We start from the raw sequence: 17,706 nt of genomic DNA, 5'->3' as shown, positions 1-17,706 counted from the left end.
GCTGGAATTTTGTATCTTGTAAGGAAGTGTTGTTGGTTTCTTGGTGGAATATCATAGTGTTGGGTGATCTAAGCTTTTCATGAGGTGAAGAAGGGCTTTCATGCTAGGAGGATGATGCTGGGTCAGAGCAATTGGTTGTAATCCTCTTTGCTATTCTTGATATTAATAAAGCTATTCAAGTATTCCTCCACATTCTTGTATGTTTTATGATATATGCATTGTTGTGGTCAATATATATTTGGTCCTATATTGTTTATGATTATAGATCTCTGTTCTTCGATAGTATTATGCTGCTTTTATTCCACAGGTGCTCTTTGAAGCTGTGTAGATGAAGGGAAAAGTGGCAAGGATCTGTCAGAAGGGAGAGGAACCAAGCAAGGAACCAAGCGCAAGGCTGAGGTTGGTGTCCTTTGTTCCCCTCTTATCTACTTCTCATAAAGGAAAGCAAAAGTAGTTTTAGTTTGTTTGTTTCTAAGATAGCTACCAGTCTTAGTGGGACTAGCAGCTCCAAGTGGAAACTAGATTTCCCGCTAACACACAAAAAAACTAAACAAATTGATACACAATTCCACTTTGTCAGGGAGAAAGTGCAATCAAAAGAAATCCATTTGGTATATTGTAATACATGTGACAATGTTGTAGGCATTTTCACTAAGCCTCTTGGAAAAATTAAGTTTGAAATGTTTAGAGAGATGTTAGGCATATTTGTGAACCCCTTCTCAATTAAGGGGGGGTGTTAGAGATAATGGAGAATATCTTAGAATAGTGAGTTGGTTCACAAGATCTCAAGATAGGAATTAGTTTCTATTTTTTAGGTTATGGTTCTAACTTCCCTAAATCTGTGATTACTATATATTGTGTAATGTACATGAGCAATGTAGAGCGTTCTGTAGAGCTAGAATCTCCTGGTTTAGACTCTCTTTCGTAGAGCTGACCAGTGAGTTTCATTTCATTTAATATAAAACATTGCATATTTTATTAGGAGGAGATCAATTAATTAATCATTGGACCATATGGATGAAAAAATTAGAATATCCAGTAATATTGATATATCTGGGCTCCATACGCGAGGCTAAGTGTAAACCTTTTTAGAGAGAATACTAGTATGTTTAGCCACATTATTGGTGGTTACGCCACTATAACATGTATATAATGCTATTGGTCTTCCTTAAACATCTCTGATAACCCTTTAATGCCACGCAGGACCAGGGTTCCCTTTGCTTTCCCCATCAAAGTTAATCTTCACAAAGCCTCCTAGATGGGAGATAAAAACCTCTAGGGATGATCTTGGAGGACTTGGCACTGTTGGATTCTATCTTTTCCCTACTAATAGAGAAAGCCCCAATTTACGAAGGATCTCCATCTCTTCTTCACTAGGTTTCCAATCTTCTTCCATCCATGACTCTCGCAATCTTGTTTGCTTGATATTATCAAGCATATGGTGCCATATTGTCTTTGATGGGGCTTGTATATTTTTTAATATAGCTTGGTTACACCCTTTCCAGATATTCCAAAGAGGAAATCCTAGGATGAGGAGCTATGCTCGATTGACCACTGAATTCTAGAATAAATTATTCCTCCATCCCACTATAGTTTCTTTCAAAGAGTCCCTCACTCGATCCAAGTGTCCAAATGATTACTCCACCTTTCTCCATGATACCCCTATTTGCAAACAATTATTCATAAGATGCTTTAGAGTCTCCTCTTATGATCAATGCAAAACACACCTCGAAGGTCCACTAAAACCTCTTTTCCTTATTTGATTCGAAGTGAGGATTCTTCCTCTCCTTATTAACCAAATAAGGTGAGACACTTTTGGCCATTGGTTTTCCAACCAGATATTTGCCCAGATGGGGTTTTTCTCTTGCTCGTGGAAACCAAATTCCCACCCATAAGCTTCCTTAATTGAGAACATAGCTTTCGAAGAATACCCCCATCTTAACGTATCTACCCATGTTACAACTAGAATTTGGAATTCCATCATTACTTCCTTAAACCTTTCGCAAACCTTAACTTCCTCTGAGCTAGGCCAATCTTCTTTTCCTTTCCATCTCCTCCAATCATCTGGGGTCTCAATATCTTTCCAATAATCGACTACTAATCTCTCATTTATTGTTTGGAGGTGATGCCTCATAGGGAGTATTTCTATGACCTTATCTATGTTTGAGAATTGTTGCTATGATTCCTCCTAGAGCCAAGCTGTGGATCCATCTCAAATTTCCAAGAATAAGTGATTTTATATAATCCCTTTGTTTCTTCTTGCTAAGTTCCATAATGCCAACCCCATTGGGACATCTGTTGAAGTAATTTTTTCCACTTGATCTTTTCGTGGCACATAGCGAGCATCCCAAATTATTTTCCACAACTCTGAGCCTCCTTGGAGCCATCTACATCGCATCTTCACTCCCATTACATTATTCAGCATAACTAGGTCATGAATCTCCAATGCCCTTTGTACTTTTGGTCAACAGAGCTTTTCCCAAGAGACAAAGACCAATTTATTTTTTTGCCTCACTCCTTTGCCACAAGAACTTTCTAAAGATAGCCACTATCTTTACATATATTGCTTTAGGGGTTGAGGGAACGAAAATTTGATCTATAGGAATAGCTTGGAGGATTTCCTTCACAAGTGTTGCTCTCCCTGGAAGGTTAATCGCTCTGAAGGTCCAATTTGACACCTTCCTCAACAATTTATTACGCACATCCTTCCAGTAGGAAGTTCTTAGAGGTTTAGAAACCAAGGGAACCCCCAAGTACTTAGAAGGCACATTTTTTATTTGGAAGTTTAATAACCTAGCCAAGTACCTTTCAATGGGGAGAGGAGTGTTAAAAAATAACAAATTCGATTTAGCATCATTGATCTGCATGACTAAGGCTTACTGAAAGTTATTTAAAAGAGAATCCATTTCTTTGGCTTCCCAAACTGATGGTTCCCCAAAGAGAAAATTATTGTCCACGAAGTATTGGTGTGTTGCAAGTAGATCCGAGCTAGGGATCTTTAGCCCTCTTAGCTGACCTAACTGAGCTAGAACAATGATAGATCTACCAAGGCATTCTGTAGTAATAATAAATAAGAAGGGAGAAATTGGGTCTCCTTGACAAAGACCATGAGAGGCCGTAAACGTGTGAGTAGGGGAACAATTTAAAAGAATAGAAAATAAAGGGGATGAAATCAAAGATCTTAACCATTTTATCCATCATTTCAAAAATTTGATTGCTTCCAAGATTTTAAATAAGTATTGTTGATTCAATCTGTCATAGGCCTTAGATAGGTCCAGTTTGACCAGCATCCTTGGGGTGTTACAACCTTTTATGACATGTATTATCTCTTGTGCTACAATCACAACATCCATAATTTGACGACCTTCCACGAATCCTGTACGCACTCGGTTGATGATGTGAAATAGCAATAGTTTCAATCTTCTGGCTATAACTAATGAAACTAATGAAAGGATCTTGTATACCATATTACATAACACAATTAGCCTATACCCACTAGCATCAACGACATTGTTAGACTTTGGGATTAGGGTAAATAAAGTTGCATTGAGTCCCGCCTAGACAAATTATGCCTATCATGATTCTTCTACTAATTCCACATTTTCATTTCCTAGGGAGGACTAACTTGCTTTCAAAAATTCTGTCATGAATTTGTGTGGATTTGTTATTCAACATGTCCTGAACTATTTCTTCAACCTCCTCACTAGTGATCTCTAGACGCAGGTCCTCATTTTGATCAACAAATATTAGACGAGGTATATTTGCTAGGATCCCCTCCATTATGTCCCTCTAATCTAGGTTTTCCTCAGTTAAGATTTGCGCATAGAGTGAGAGTAGCTCGTCCTCCATATCTTCGTGTTTAGATAGTTGCTGGATTGATCTTGCTTGGATAGAGAAATTTCGGTTATGTTGACAAAGGTTTACCATTTATTTGTGGAAGAACCTCGATATCCTTTCCCCTTCTCTAAGCCACTGGACAAGAGACTTCTACCACCATAAAATATCCTCCCTTTTCCTTCTCTCCTCCAAATCTGCAACTATTCTCCCTTCTTCCACCACTATCTCTTCCGACCTTCCTTCGTGAATTATTCTTTGTTGGAGGACCTCCATTTGTTCCTAGAGCCTTTTCTTTTCTCCAGCAATATTACCAAACTCCTCCCTATTCCACCTTTTAATATAATTATTTAATTCTTTCATTTTTTTCTAGAACCTCTACATTTAACTCTCCCCATCCACTCTTATCTCTCCCCACCACTATTCAATTCGGTTCACAAAGTCTGTGTGACGCATCCAAAAGCTCTCAAATATAAATGACCTATTCTTAGGCATTGCTTTAATCCCTAGTTCCAGCCTTATAGGCCAATCATATGGTCGGATGGATGGGAGGATCATGGCCTCTATAAAAATTTCCTTCATTATCACCTCCTTAGAAATAAGAATCGATCAAGATGGCATGCCACTTGACTCTCTCCTCCCCTTCTATTGTTCCATGTATGCACTTCATTACGTGTATTAACCTTCGATAAACTCAGTTCTTGGATTGTGTCATTAAACAACATCAAGGCTGCCTCTAATCTCCTAATTCCTTCTCGCTTCACATCCAAGTTCCTTATCATGTCGAAATTGCCCCCCACAATCCAACTTGGTTCTTTCACTATCCTTCGAATCTTTTTAAATCAGCTAGAAAGTGCTCCTTCAAACCTAGGGTGGGAGGACCGTATACCGTTGTCATGTATACCCATTCATTGGTACCTACATACCTAAATTTTCGGTCAGACTGAAGGGCATATCCATCCAATCTTGAAAGACCACTGAATTTGGATGCTAAAGCACCATTAGTCCTCTCGCCATACCTCGCACATCTATGGCCATTACATCATTTCAGGAATACCCACTCATTGGTACCTACATACCTAAATTTTCGGTCAGACTGAAGGGCGTAGCCATCCAATCTTGAAAGACCACTGAATTTGGATGCCAAAGCAGCGTTAGTCCTCTCACCATACCTCGCACGTCTATGGCCATTACATCATTTCCCTTCCAACATTTCTCCCTTATTGTTTCGGTCCTATTTGCTGACGTTTTAGTCTCATGCAACATTATTTTTTCTGGTTTCTCTTTTTCAATCTTCATCTGAAGATGTTGGAGCCTGCGTGGATTGTTCAAGGCCCGTACATTCCATGAAACTAGCTTCATTGTGCAAGATGTAGGTTATGGGGATAATACTCCGTAACCTGGCTCATTCTCGAATTCAAGAGAAGCTACCCTGCCTCATTGATCACTTCTTTAGATATTTTTCACCCTTTCTTTCCTTTATCTCCTCCCGTGTGTTCCATTTGAGTGGATCCTGATTCCCCTACTTCCGTAAGAGGGACTAGTGATCTACGATCCACTTCCATTTTGGACCCAAGCACTTCGTTTACCAAAAAAGGTTATGAAAATGAAGAATTTTTTTGAACAGGATGTCCTTGACATCAACTTTGATCCAAACCTTCAAAATTTCCAACACTGTGTTTTCATCAGGACTAAGCCTATTGTTCTTCTCCTCCACTTCCAGGATTTTGCTTGTATTGAGTAATACTTCTTTGATATTGCTGTCTTCCTCCATTTCCTCAGGCGTTTTCCTTTGGGGTTGACTTTCTGCCCCTCATGGCTCTGATTTTGGTTAATATCCATTATTTGTAAGGCCATATTTTCCTCCTTACTCTCCTTATCACCGAGTTCATCCATTTTTCCCAAGATGGTAAAGGGATTTTTGTTCCCTTCCCCCGCTTGATGCAGCTAAGCGCCCTCTTGCTTAGGTTCATACACTGATTTTGCCACTGCCCTTGGGGTTGCTGGGATGTATTATTTTTAATTCCCTTTTCCTTTCCGTGACCCCACTTGTTGAAATCCATCCTCGTTCTTGGTGGCCTGCATGCTTTGCATCTCTGCTATTGTCAAGGGGCAGTCCCTAAATAAGTATCCATACTCTGGCACTACCTAAATTTAAAAGGCACATGCTCGTAATCCAATGGTTGATCCATGATGAAACTTGGTATTCAAGTTCTTTGTGATTTCATAAATATTTACAAACCACCTTTTTGTGATTTCATAAATCTTTACAAACCCACCTAATTGAGTTTTTTATTCTTTCCAGTATGTCTAGTTCCCAAAAGTCATCCATAATGGAAAAAGGCCTTACCCAAATCAAAGCCGCCAAAATTTTTTCATTCTCTAGATTGTAGCATTCCTCCCAACAATCCTACAGTATTCATGAAACATTCCCCGTTTTCTAAAACCCTCTTGCGATCCTCCATATATATTTTCAAAGACCACCGTGAAAGAACCTTTGGCTCGAAGCTCAACTCTACCGGTGCCTTAGAGCTCTCCATTTCATGTGGATCCATTGAAGAATCTCTTGCTCTTTCGCCCAAATGTCCATGATGTTATAGATGAGCGCATGGTCTGGTCTTTCATGTATTGCCAAGTTTTTTCCAATATATTGCTTGGAATCACAAATTTCAGGTTCCGACTTGCTTTCGACAAGAAATGGACTCTAACTGGTAGGACACTGCGCTCGCGTAGGTCGAGCTTCCTCTGTCTCATTTTCCTTGTTCGACTGGCCTGTTCCATTTCCAAAGGATCGAGTCGCTGCGCTCCTATAAGAGGAGGGGCCTAGCCCTCCGAAAGGGGCCACTCATTGGGTCGTAAGCTCAATATCAGATCTGATTAAGCCTTGTGATTCCTTATTGGTTCTTCCCTTTTGCCCTCGTCGTGCCAAACCCTAACAAATTTCCCGCAAAACCCTAGCAGAGCACTTTTCCTTGCTATAAAAACCCATCATATATATATATATATAATGCTATAAAAAGCTTGATATCAGATCTGATTAACCCTCGTGATTCCTTCTTGGTTCTCCCATCTTGCCCTCGTCGTGCCAAACTCTAACAAATTCCCCGCAAAACCCTAGCAGAGTGCTTTTCCTGGCTATAAAAAACCATCAAAAATAAATTATATATATATATAATGCTATAAAAAACTCGATATCAGATCTGATTAACCCTCGTGATTCCTAATTGGTTCTCCCCTCTTGCCCTTGTCGTGCCAAACCCTAACAAATTCCCCGCAAAACCCTAGCAGAGCGCTTTTCCTTGCTATAAAAACTCATGAAAAGTAAATAATATATATAGATATAAAATAAAAAATGCTATAAAATAAGTTGTCCTCTTTAGTGCGATTTTTTGGAAGCTTTTCCGGTGGGTTTTTCCGGTCAAATTTCTCTAAAATCCGCCAACAATTTATTGAAATCACAAGCTTGATGGGTAATCCCTTCACAATCAAAGTGTCCTGAGGTTTTTGAGGGTGCTGAATCCAAATATGCAGTTAAAAACCCAGTTTGAATAACACAAAACAAGATTTCACCTCAAATTTTTCTGTCGGATTCTGGCACTGGAGTCTCCAAAAAGTCACACTAAAGACAACTCCTTTTGTATGTTCTTCTCGTTTACCAATTCGCCAACGTTAGTGTGGCGGAGGTTGAGATTTGGTTGGGTTGTCAACTAACAAAGAGTAGGTGGAAAGAGAAACACTTCGTTTGAATCCGGAAAACAAAAAACTTTGAATTTGTAGGTGTAGTAGGGCACATTAAAGCAGAGATGCCTCCTTTTTTTTCTTAGTAATGTTCAGATTCCTTTTTCCATGTTAGAGCATATGGAATCCGTAATTTCCACCCTGGGGATCCTAGTCACTGGTTTGGAATGTTTACCAACACCTGCAAGTTTTGGTGTAACAGCAAACCTCCACATGGTATCAGAGCTTGGACCCAAGTTCGATTCCCTCAAGCTGCGTTTGAGAGGAGGTGTTGGAAAAATCACCACACCATTTTGGTGTAACCACAAACCTCCACATAAGGCACATTAAAGAAAAGACATGTCCTTGTTTTTCCTGATAATGTTGGGATTCCTTTTTCGATGTCAGAGCATAATGTTCGGATCCTCCACATAAGGCACATTAAAGAAAAGACATGTCCTTGTTTTTAAGGCACATTAAAGAAAAGACATGTCCTTGTTTTTCCTGATAATGTTGGGATTCCTTTTTCGATGTCAGAGCATAATGTTCGGATTCCTTTTTCGATGTCAGAGCATATCCTTCACAGTTTTTCCAGTACTCAATTTTTCCAATCTTAACTTTTTGGAGGTTTATTTCTATTTTTCTATCTGTGCAACATGATTATATTTTTACAAGCTTGTTTTATAGGGTCACATTGGATTTTCTATTTTGCTGCTCTCTCCAAATTGAATTTATTGGCGTAAGTATTTTAATGTTTGTGTATTCAAAATGTGGTGGTTTAATTGGTCTTAGAACTATGAAGAAAGCCCAACCCATAGTTTCTTCTGCTACTATACTATCACCCTTACCACAACAAAAGCAATTATACTGAATCTGGAAGTCGATAGTTTTCCACTAACAGAGTCCATAGCTGTCCACTAACACAGAGCAGGTGGAAAGAGCAACACTTCATTTGAATCCAGAAAAAGTTAACTTTAAATTTGTAAGTGTAGTAGGGCACATTAAAGCAGAGACGCCTCCTTATTTTTCCTGATAATGTTCCGATACATTTTTCCAGGTGAGAGCATATCCTTCACAGTTTTTCCAGTCCTCAGTTTCTCCAATCTTAACGTTTTGGAGGTTTATATGTATTTCTCTATCAAGATAATTATATTTTTACATGCTTGTTTTATAGGGTCACATCGGATTTTCTATTTTTGTTGTTGTCTCCAAATCGAAGTCATTGGAATAATTATTTTAATGTTTGTGTATTCAAAATGAGATGGTTTAATTGGTCTTATAACAATGAAGAAAGACCAACCCATAGTTTCTTCCACTACTATACTATCACCGATACCACAACAAAAGTAGTTATACTAAAGTTGGAAGTCTATCTTAGAAATTTCAGGTGATTTCAAACTCAAAAGACCAGAGAACAATGCTCTGATACCACTGTTGGGGATTTTTCTGGTAAAATCCCAAAAAACACACAAGCTGAACACACACAGAGACAATGCTCTGTTTCTCTCTCCACAGGATCTTAGCACAGGAAAGCTTTAAAAATTTCTGAGCAAACAGACAGAGTTTTCACACACCATAGATTTCTATTCATTAATAAAAACTGCTATTACAAAAATATGGTTCTTCCTCTTAACAGATGGATTTCACCAGCACTGCTTTTACAAAAACATCTTCCTCACACAGAGGGATTCTCCAACTGCTGTTGCAAAAAAACATCTTCCTCTTGACAGAGGGATTCACCACACTATGCTGAAAAACACCTTCCTCTTGACAGAGGGATTCACCATGACACCGTGCTGAAAAGCACCTTCTTCTTGACAGAGGTATTCACCATGACACTGTGCTGAAAAGCACCTTCCTCTTGACAGAGGGATTCACCATGACACTGTGCTGAAAAGCACCTTCCTCTTGACAGAGGGATTCACCATGACACTGTGCTGAAAAGCACCTTCCTCTTGACAGAGGGATTCACCATGACATTGTGCTGAAGAGCACCTTCCTCTTTAACAGAGGGATTCACCAAAAATACATTTCAACCAACAAGAATTTACTCTGTCTCCGCCTGAGATTTTACACTGCTATGTGTAAAAATCCCATTTACATTTAGTGCTGTAAAAACAGAGTTTTACATATACTGCTGTAAATAAAAATCCTCTTGCTTCATTCACCTTTTACTGCTGTGTAAAAACACATTTCTTCATTCTCACTGCGGTGTCTGCTGCTCTGCACTGTTGTGCCATTTCTTTACAATGAAAAACTTTTCTTCACGCTGCTGCGTGGGTTACACCTCTCATTCAACCAACCACTCTAGCCCTTTTTCGTTTCACTCATTATATGAATGAACCCCAAAACAAAATTATATATGATATTTTTTTTTTTAATATTTTGAGCCATGCTCCCGTGACCAAATACAAAACATCAAAATTAAAACTTCACCAACCCACAGTAAATTGCATTTACTGTTTTACTGACATTTACTGGCGGTCAAAAAATGTAACTTTCACTTCACGTAAAATTCATGAATTACTCCATGGTACAGGTCTATACGCAACCGTTGATTTCATCGGACGGTTGAAATTGGTTTGAGGAAGGTGCGATCTACGATGGCTCAGGTCGCATCGCATCGCGAAGAGCTTAACACATAGAGGTTTGAATTTGCGATCTGCGATCGCATGATCGCATCGCATCATCATCGTCACAGCGTAGGGGACAAGAAGCGGAGGGGGGCAGCGATCTGCGATCGGTGCGATCTGCGATGGATCGCATCGCAAGTGGAAAACTGATTGTTTTGCAGACGCTGTTTTTTCTGCTGCGCGCTGGTTCAGTCGGCAACTCACTGTGCCGCCGTCACTGTCCGACTATCCGCGTCCGCCAATACTGACTGCAATTGGAATTAATATTCCAACAGTGTATAAAGATATAACTGTTAATTACTCTTTCTTTCCATGTAGTTATATATATATATATATATATAACCCTCCACTGTTATAAACAAACTCAACATCCAATAATAGTAATTATTGGAAAGCTTTACCTTCAATAAATTTCAGGGTAAAATGGATCCATGCATTATCACGTCAATGTGACTCAGAACTTACATGACCACCAACTTCTATTGTGATCCAATTCGGTAAATGTAAAACTCCATATATCCTCTTACGATCCTCCCCAAACAATTTCATATCTAATAGATCCAAGAAAAGCGTTATTCTATTAATTGAATAGATCCAAGAAAAGCATTATTGTATTCCATGTTGAGCTCATAGGCATCATCATTTTAGTACAAGTATGAACACGACTATCAATATCATCAGTGACAATAACTTCAAGTTGTTTGATTAAAATATTTTTCCAATATTGTTTGACTACTTTAGCTTGCTTGGAATTAGCTGGCAATAGTTTGACAAAGCAAGTACTCAACCTGCTAATTCCACCCTTCATTGATATCGCTTGACAAAACAAGTACCCAACCTATCAATTCCACCATTCATTCATTAATATCTAGTTTAAGATCCAGATGACCACATCGGGGTTAAAGGTGAGGACGCTTTAGCAAGTCACATCCATATGAAGAACTAAAAATATAAGAAAAATAGTTAGATGTGCTCAACTAGCTATTTGATTGACAGCCCCAACCTCCCATATAATTATTATCAGCTAACAAACCAAACTTCGGAGAGCATGGTTTTCAAGAGGAAAACAAGAAACACATAAAATGGTAACAAAAATAAAAATTATTTCCAGACAGATTGGCTTGATGATTACTATGCTTGGCTTACAGGATGGGAGTGATTGAAATGGTAGGAGCAATATTTTTTAATAGATAGTATTGTTGAATATTGTTAGCAGTAAAAATATCTTGTCCGCTCACAACTATAAACTTGTACACTATGCACAAGGAAGCTATTCAAACAATGGTCAGTGCACAAAAATTACCAACCGAGCATTAAAACAGCTACTAAGAAAGGAAAAGAAATGCAGCCACACGGGAAAAACTTGTATGGAATGCTAACAAGCACGGATGCTTTCTCCAACACCTTATGATTACCCTTTACCTATATAATATAGAAAGAAACACCTCCAAATTGGCATACTTGGAAGAATCTTTCTACACAATACATCCTTATTCTTGATACATACTACATGATTGGTTGGACCATTATCCCAAGAATTTGGAGACAAGCAGCTACAGATAACAAAGAAGCATAGTTTTATAACAATATTAATGTTCATGGCATCGACATTTTATCCACACACTCAAAATGGCATCTAATATTAGGGAGGTATTCCACTGCATTGTAGTCTTCTTCAAATTGAAGTATAAGTTTCGTGGATATTACAATTGGTACGAAGCTCTTCTCAGTTCCATGGATATTGCCATTCATACGAAGTTCTTTTAGAGAAGGGCTATACGCAAAATGAAGATGAAGTGGATAATGACTGATGACCATTACGAACATTGAATTTATACCTGATTACCAACCTTTCTATCTGGCCGTTTGGTTGTGGAATTTTACATATATCAATAAAAAAAGGCGTACAGCTTTGAAAAAAGCAGTATGGCCGTTTGGTTGTGGAATTTTACATATATACTACTTCACAGCTGAAAGTAGTACAGCATCAGGTCTTGATGGAAAACTTAAAGAATAATAGATAAGTTACAATTCAGATAAGTTTATAAATCGAGCAGACATGCGAATCATTCATAATACCTTACCTTCTTACGAAACATTAGAAGAGTTTGGAAAATATTGCGGTATACTTAATATTGAACAAAGTCACTGAATTCATGATATACCGATGAATAACTCCAATTCGGTAATTTTTGAAGAACTTACTGTTAACCATTATTATTGATCTTCTGTATACAGCTGTTGCAATATCAATGGCCGACTCCTCAGTTTGGGCAAAACCTGACCTCCGTTACCATTTTTCTTTTAGGAGTTGTGTTTAGTCACTTTTTGGAAGCTTTTACATTGGTTTTTTCGGTCAAATTTCTCTAAAATCTCGCAGGAATTTATTGAAATCACTGGGTAATCCTGTGCAATTGAAGTGCTTTATGGATTTTTCAGGGTGCTGAATCCATATATACAGTCAAAAGCTAGTTTAAATAACACAAATCAAGATTTCACCTGAAATTTTTGCACCGAATTCCAGCACCAAAAAATCCAAAAAATCACACTAAATACAACTTATCCATAGAGGTGAGGAATCTCGATGTTTCTGGCTTAAAATGTATGTCTTATGATTTGCATATGACCAACCCCACGACTATGCCTGGACTTGCAGAGTCATTGCTCTGTCATCTGCGTCGAATTTACTGTACGAGTAGTTCAGCCTTCCGATGCAGCTACATTTGTTCAATACCGCTGATTCACAGGGATTCTTTATATATCCAATTATCGGATTAAGATTTAACGATAAATCGTTCATTGCGTTCCTCGAATTCCTGGAGGAGGTTGCCGCTGAAGAGCGGAGCTAGAACAGGAGATGGGCCGCAACATTCTAATTTTTTCTTTCCCAACAAACCCCTATTGCCATGGATGTTCGGATACGAATTTAGGACAAAGCATAAATTCGACCTCACTCAACCATTCAGATTCAGTTTCATCGAATATCAAAGACTCGCATAAAAAAACAAGGGAAGAATATCATGCAGTGAAAAAACAGGTTAAGTTAGACTCATGCAAATCTCCTTTGTGGCGTAAACAAGTAATGAGATTCCCTATGAAATTTTTCCATGTTTACACTTGAGGGTGTCGAGCGCACGATGAGAGCGGCCAGAGAAGGCGTTGTAGCAGGTATGATGAATGAGTAACCGCATGTGAGTCAACTCCTTATAGATGAGCAAGTAATCGCATGAGAGGCACCTCGTTGTAGATGAACAAGTAATCGCATGAGAGGCAAGTCATTATATATGAACAAGAACGGCTACAGATGAACTGTTTAACACACAATTAACTAGCATAAACTAATAAACGAAAGGAATCACTTGAAATTTTAATCGATGGATCCAATGGCGGAAGACGTTTCAATCGGCTACAAATTGATCTTATGGAACAGATATTTCAAGAGGGAATGCCTTAACCCATAACTAGAAATTGCACTACATGTTGTAAAGGAAATGGCCTAAAACAATAGCATTGGAAATAATATCATAAAAGAAAGAAGTAAAAAAATCATGCAATCTTGTTATAAAAAAATTGAAATTTCATAAAGGATTTTGCTTTATAAGAGAACTCTAATCACTGGAAGATATAGGCTTTATATAAGTTTCTCATAGTAAATGCAGCTTTAATATTTAATAGTAAATTTTTATTCATAAAGTTAAGAGTATCAAAACTAGCATAATATTTAAGATTGATGTTTGACATGGAGCTAAAGTAGATGATTCACATTAAAGTCAATATAAAACATTTACAAAAGTTTCCATGAATATAAATGCCAAATTGGATTCAAGAGACACTTTCTCTATATTTTTGTAATGTAAAGTGAATATTATACATTTACAAAACTTTCCATGCATATAAATATGAATATACTACTTTTCCAATTTGTAGATGCTGATGTTAGAGACATCACTTGTAGTTTCCAAGTCATGTCATTTTTGCAAACATCAGTGGTTATAGATGAACAAGAACAGTTACAGATGAACAATTGAACACACAATTAACTTGCATAAACCGAGGAACACAAGGATCAGTTGAAATTTTAATCAATGGATCTAATGGGGGAAGATGTTTCAATCCACTAAAAATTGATCTTATGGCACATATTGTTCAACAGGGAACACCTTAAGCCATAACTAGAAATTGCACCACATGTTGCAAATTAATGGCCTAAGACAATAGCATTGGAAAAAATATCATAGAAGAAAGAAGTAAAAAATTTATGCAATTTTGTTTCTGAGAAAAAAATTGAAATTTCATGGAGGATTTTGCATCATAAGAGAAAACTAATCACTCAAATTTCATGCTTCGATGTAGGCTTTATATAAGTGTCTCATAGTAGATGTAGCTTTAATGTTCAATAGTAAATTTTTATTCATAAAGTTAAGAATACCAAAAGTAGCATAATATTTAAGATTGATGTTTGACATGGAGCTAAAGTAGGTGATGCACTTTAAAGTGAATATAAAACTTTTACAAAATTTTCCATGAATCTAAATACCAAATTGGATTCAAGATACATTTTCTCTAGATTTTTTTAATTTAAAGTAAATATAATACATTTACAAAACTTTCCATGAATATAAATATGAATATAATACATTTCTGATTTTCAACCCTCGTTGTAATTGCATTTTGTAGAATTTATTTCCTTATGGCTACTTGTAGATACTGATGTTAGAGACATCACTTGTAGTTTCTAGGTCATGTCATTTTTTCAAACATTGGTCTCATTTGTTTTTTGTACTTTATTTTATCCAATTTTGGTTATATTAGAGACCATTCAAAATGTTTCTCTACCTCTTGGTTTAGACTAAGAGAAAAGAACAATTTCCTCCCTCATTTGTTAATTGCCTTCAATCAATTAGCTTTGATCCTTCATTCAATCACTCATATAAATAGAATGTTCTCCCATAGAAATAAAATAAAAGGAGAAGAGGATAGGGGAGAAGATTGCAAGACTGAAATGCCTCTATTAAAGGTCCTATTTCAGAATATTTTATAAATGAAGGCCTCATCCTGTACGATTAATACAATCTCCTTATCCAAGCGATATATGTATTTTTCTGATATGGTTTATTGTTTGTATTTTATTGCATGAGCCTTGCATATTGGCATAAAATTTATGAGAATGTTGGGGCTCATTTAAAATTAATTGATTAGTATTTTGTTTTCCTATGGATGCATATAAGATCATTATTTTGATGAGTCTTCAATCATCTTATGCTCTGATTACATTTAAGCAAATAATTTAGTCAATTTTGTTTATATTATACAAGATTTAATAATAAATCTCCGTAATTCCCAATGACTCATTGTAAAAATAAAATTGAGATTTTTTTTTTTGATAATAGATAAATATACAACTTGTAAAATGATTATTTACCCAATAAGTAGTAATGATTATTTACCCAATAAGTAGTAATTGGGGCCAATGTGTCAGTGGGAGGTTACTTTGCCAAACAAAAACACATTCTAATTGAGTTCTCTCCCTCTGTTTTCCAGTTCCCTTCCTTTTCTTTTTCATTTCCTTCTTTTTGTTGAGGGAATTCAAGGGATTTCACGATGATTAGATAGATATATCAAAGTAGTCTAAAAGAGATATATGGAATGGGTAGCAAGCGCAATTTTCATTTTGATAAATAAAATATTTTACCTTAAACATTGTTAGAGTTCAAACATGTAACATTTGTAATGTGTGAATTTTTCATTTTTTTCGTCATTTATTATTAATTTTTTTTTTGTTGATATCAAAGTGAATAAAGAGAATTGTTTATATATACAACCTATAAAACATTAACATGATTAACAAGGCATCTACATTTACATTTAAAACAATATCATAAAAAAATTCTTATTTCTTCCAAATATATTTTTCATGGTTTTCAAAATTCTTCATTTTTAAGGTCTAGAAAAATGTAAAATTAATTCAACCCTAACATCGATACATAAATTGAAATATGGATGAATTCAATTATTCCTTCCCTAATATGGATACATAAATTGAAATATGGATGAATTCAATTAAGCAAGGGATAATCATAAGGAAAAAACATAAGCGCCTTATGAAAATCCATACAGAACACAACCTTTCTAAATGCTACACTCTATGGTTGGAAAGAAGGAAGTGACTGTTACTTAAATCCACCAATCTCACATTTAGTTAAACTCAAATTTATGCTAGTAGGACAAGACATTGAATGCTAAACAGATCTCAAATAATTAATATAACACAAAAAACACATAGAAAATGGTTTTATAACTATTTTGATATGAACAACAAAATTGCTTTAGATAATTCGTTCTAGCTTTTTATAGAATATAAGACACATCACAACATGGAAAATGGGTTTACAATAATTCGTTCCTGCCTTTTATAGAATATAACAAAAATCACAACACATGGAAAATAGTTTTATAATTATCGTGATATGAACAACAAAATGGGTTTACAATAATTCGTTCCTGCCTTTTATAGAATATAACAAAAATCACAACACATGGAAAATAGTTTTATAATTATCGTGATATGAACAACAAAATTGCTTTAGATAATTCGTTCTAGCTTTTTATAGAATATAACACACATCATAACATGGAAAATGGTTTTATAATGAACAAAAATAAATTTGGACAAGGTAAAATGCATCTAATCATTTTCGCTTCATGCCAAAATGGCATTTTTTAGTTTTCCATATTTCGATGAGGCAACCATTGAAGTTGGCAAAGTAGTATTTAGAACTTCATGCAATGTGACTTTTTCCTAGATCACTTCGGAGAATTTGTTTGAATATATGAAGTGAATATGACTCATTATAGGAATTGGGAGTTGTTTGATAATTAATTTTATAGAACTTTGCATATTAAATCATAAATTACTTTTAGATATGGAGTTAATGTGTAAGTAAAGTATAACAAAAATAGGTATCGGAATTAAATTATCAATTAAAATCTATTTTGAAGATATAAGCAAATTAAAAAATAAAGTCTGAAGAAAAATCTCTTTATATGATCAAAATATTATTGAAAAATATTAGAGGATGATATAAGCATTAATGAAATAGATATATCACATCACAAAAACGTTGAATTAAACAATATAATTTAGAATATTTAATGATTAAAAAATAGTTAATTTTAATAGGTAAAACATTTAACAGATTCATGTAATTTTGAAAATTAAACATAATATTGAATATGGTTTTAAAATTGAATGATAATTCATTCAAATTTTACTGAGAGAGGAAGTCTATGTTGTTCCAATTTTATGTGGTTTTTCTGGTAACTAAAGGAATAGGAAATTAGGGCATTCAATCACATGATCCATTCTCGACACTACCACTGTACCTTTCTTGTCCTCCTCTTATAGACCTACCACTATGTCTTTCTTGTCATCCTTTCTCATAGACCGTATTACTTCTCGAAGATTGAGCGTTGGATCTCTTAGTTTAAACAATTCCATATCACTTAGAACAATAATTAATGA

This window comes from Pinus tabuliformis, chromosome 3_2 (assembly GCF_031772625.1).
Source record: "Pinus tabuliformis cultivar Carrire ecotype Pingquan chromosome 3_2, CPIR1, whole genome shotgun sequence".
Taxonomy (NCBI): Eukaryota; Viridiplantae; Streptophyta; class Pinopsida; order Pinales; family Pinaceae; genus Pinus; species Pinus tabuliformis.
This window is presented reverse-complemented; position numbering follows the sequence as displayed.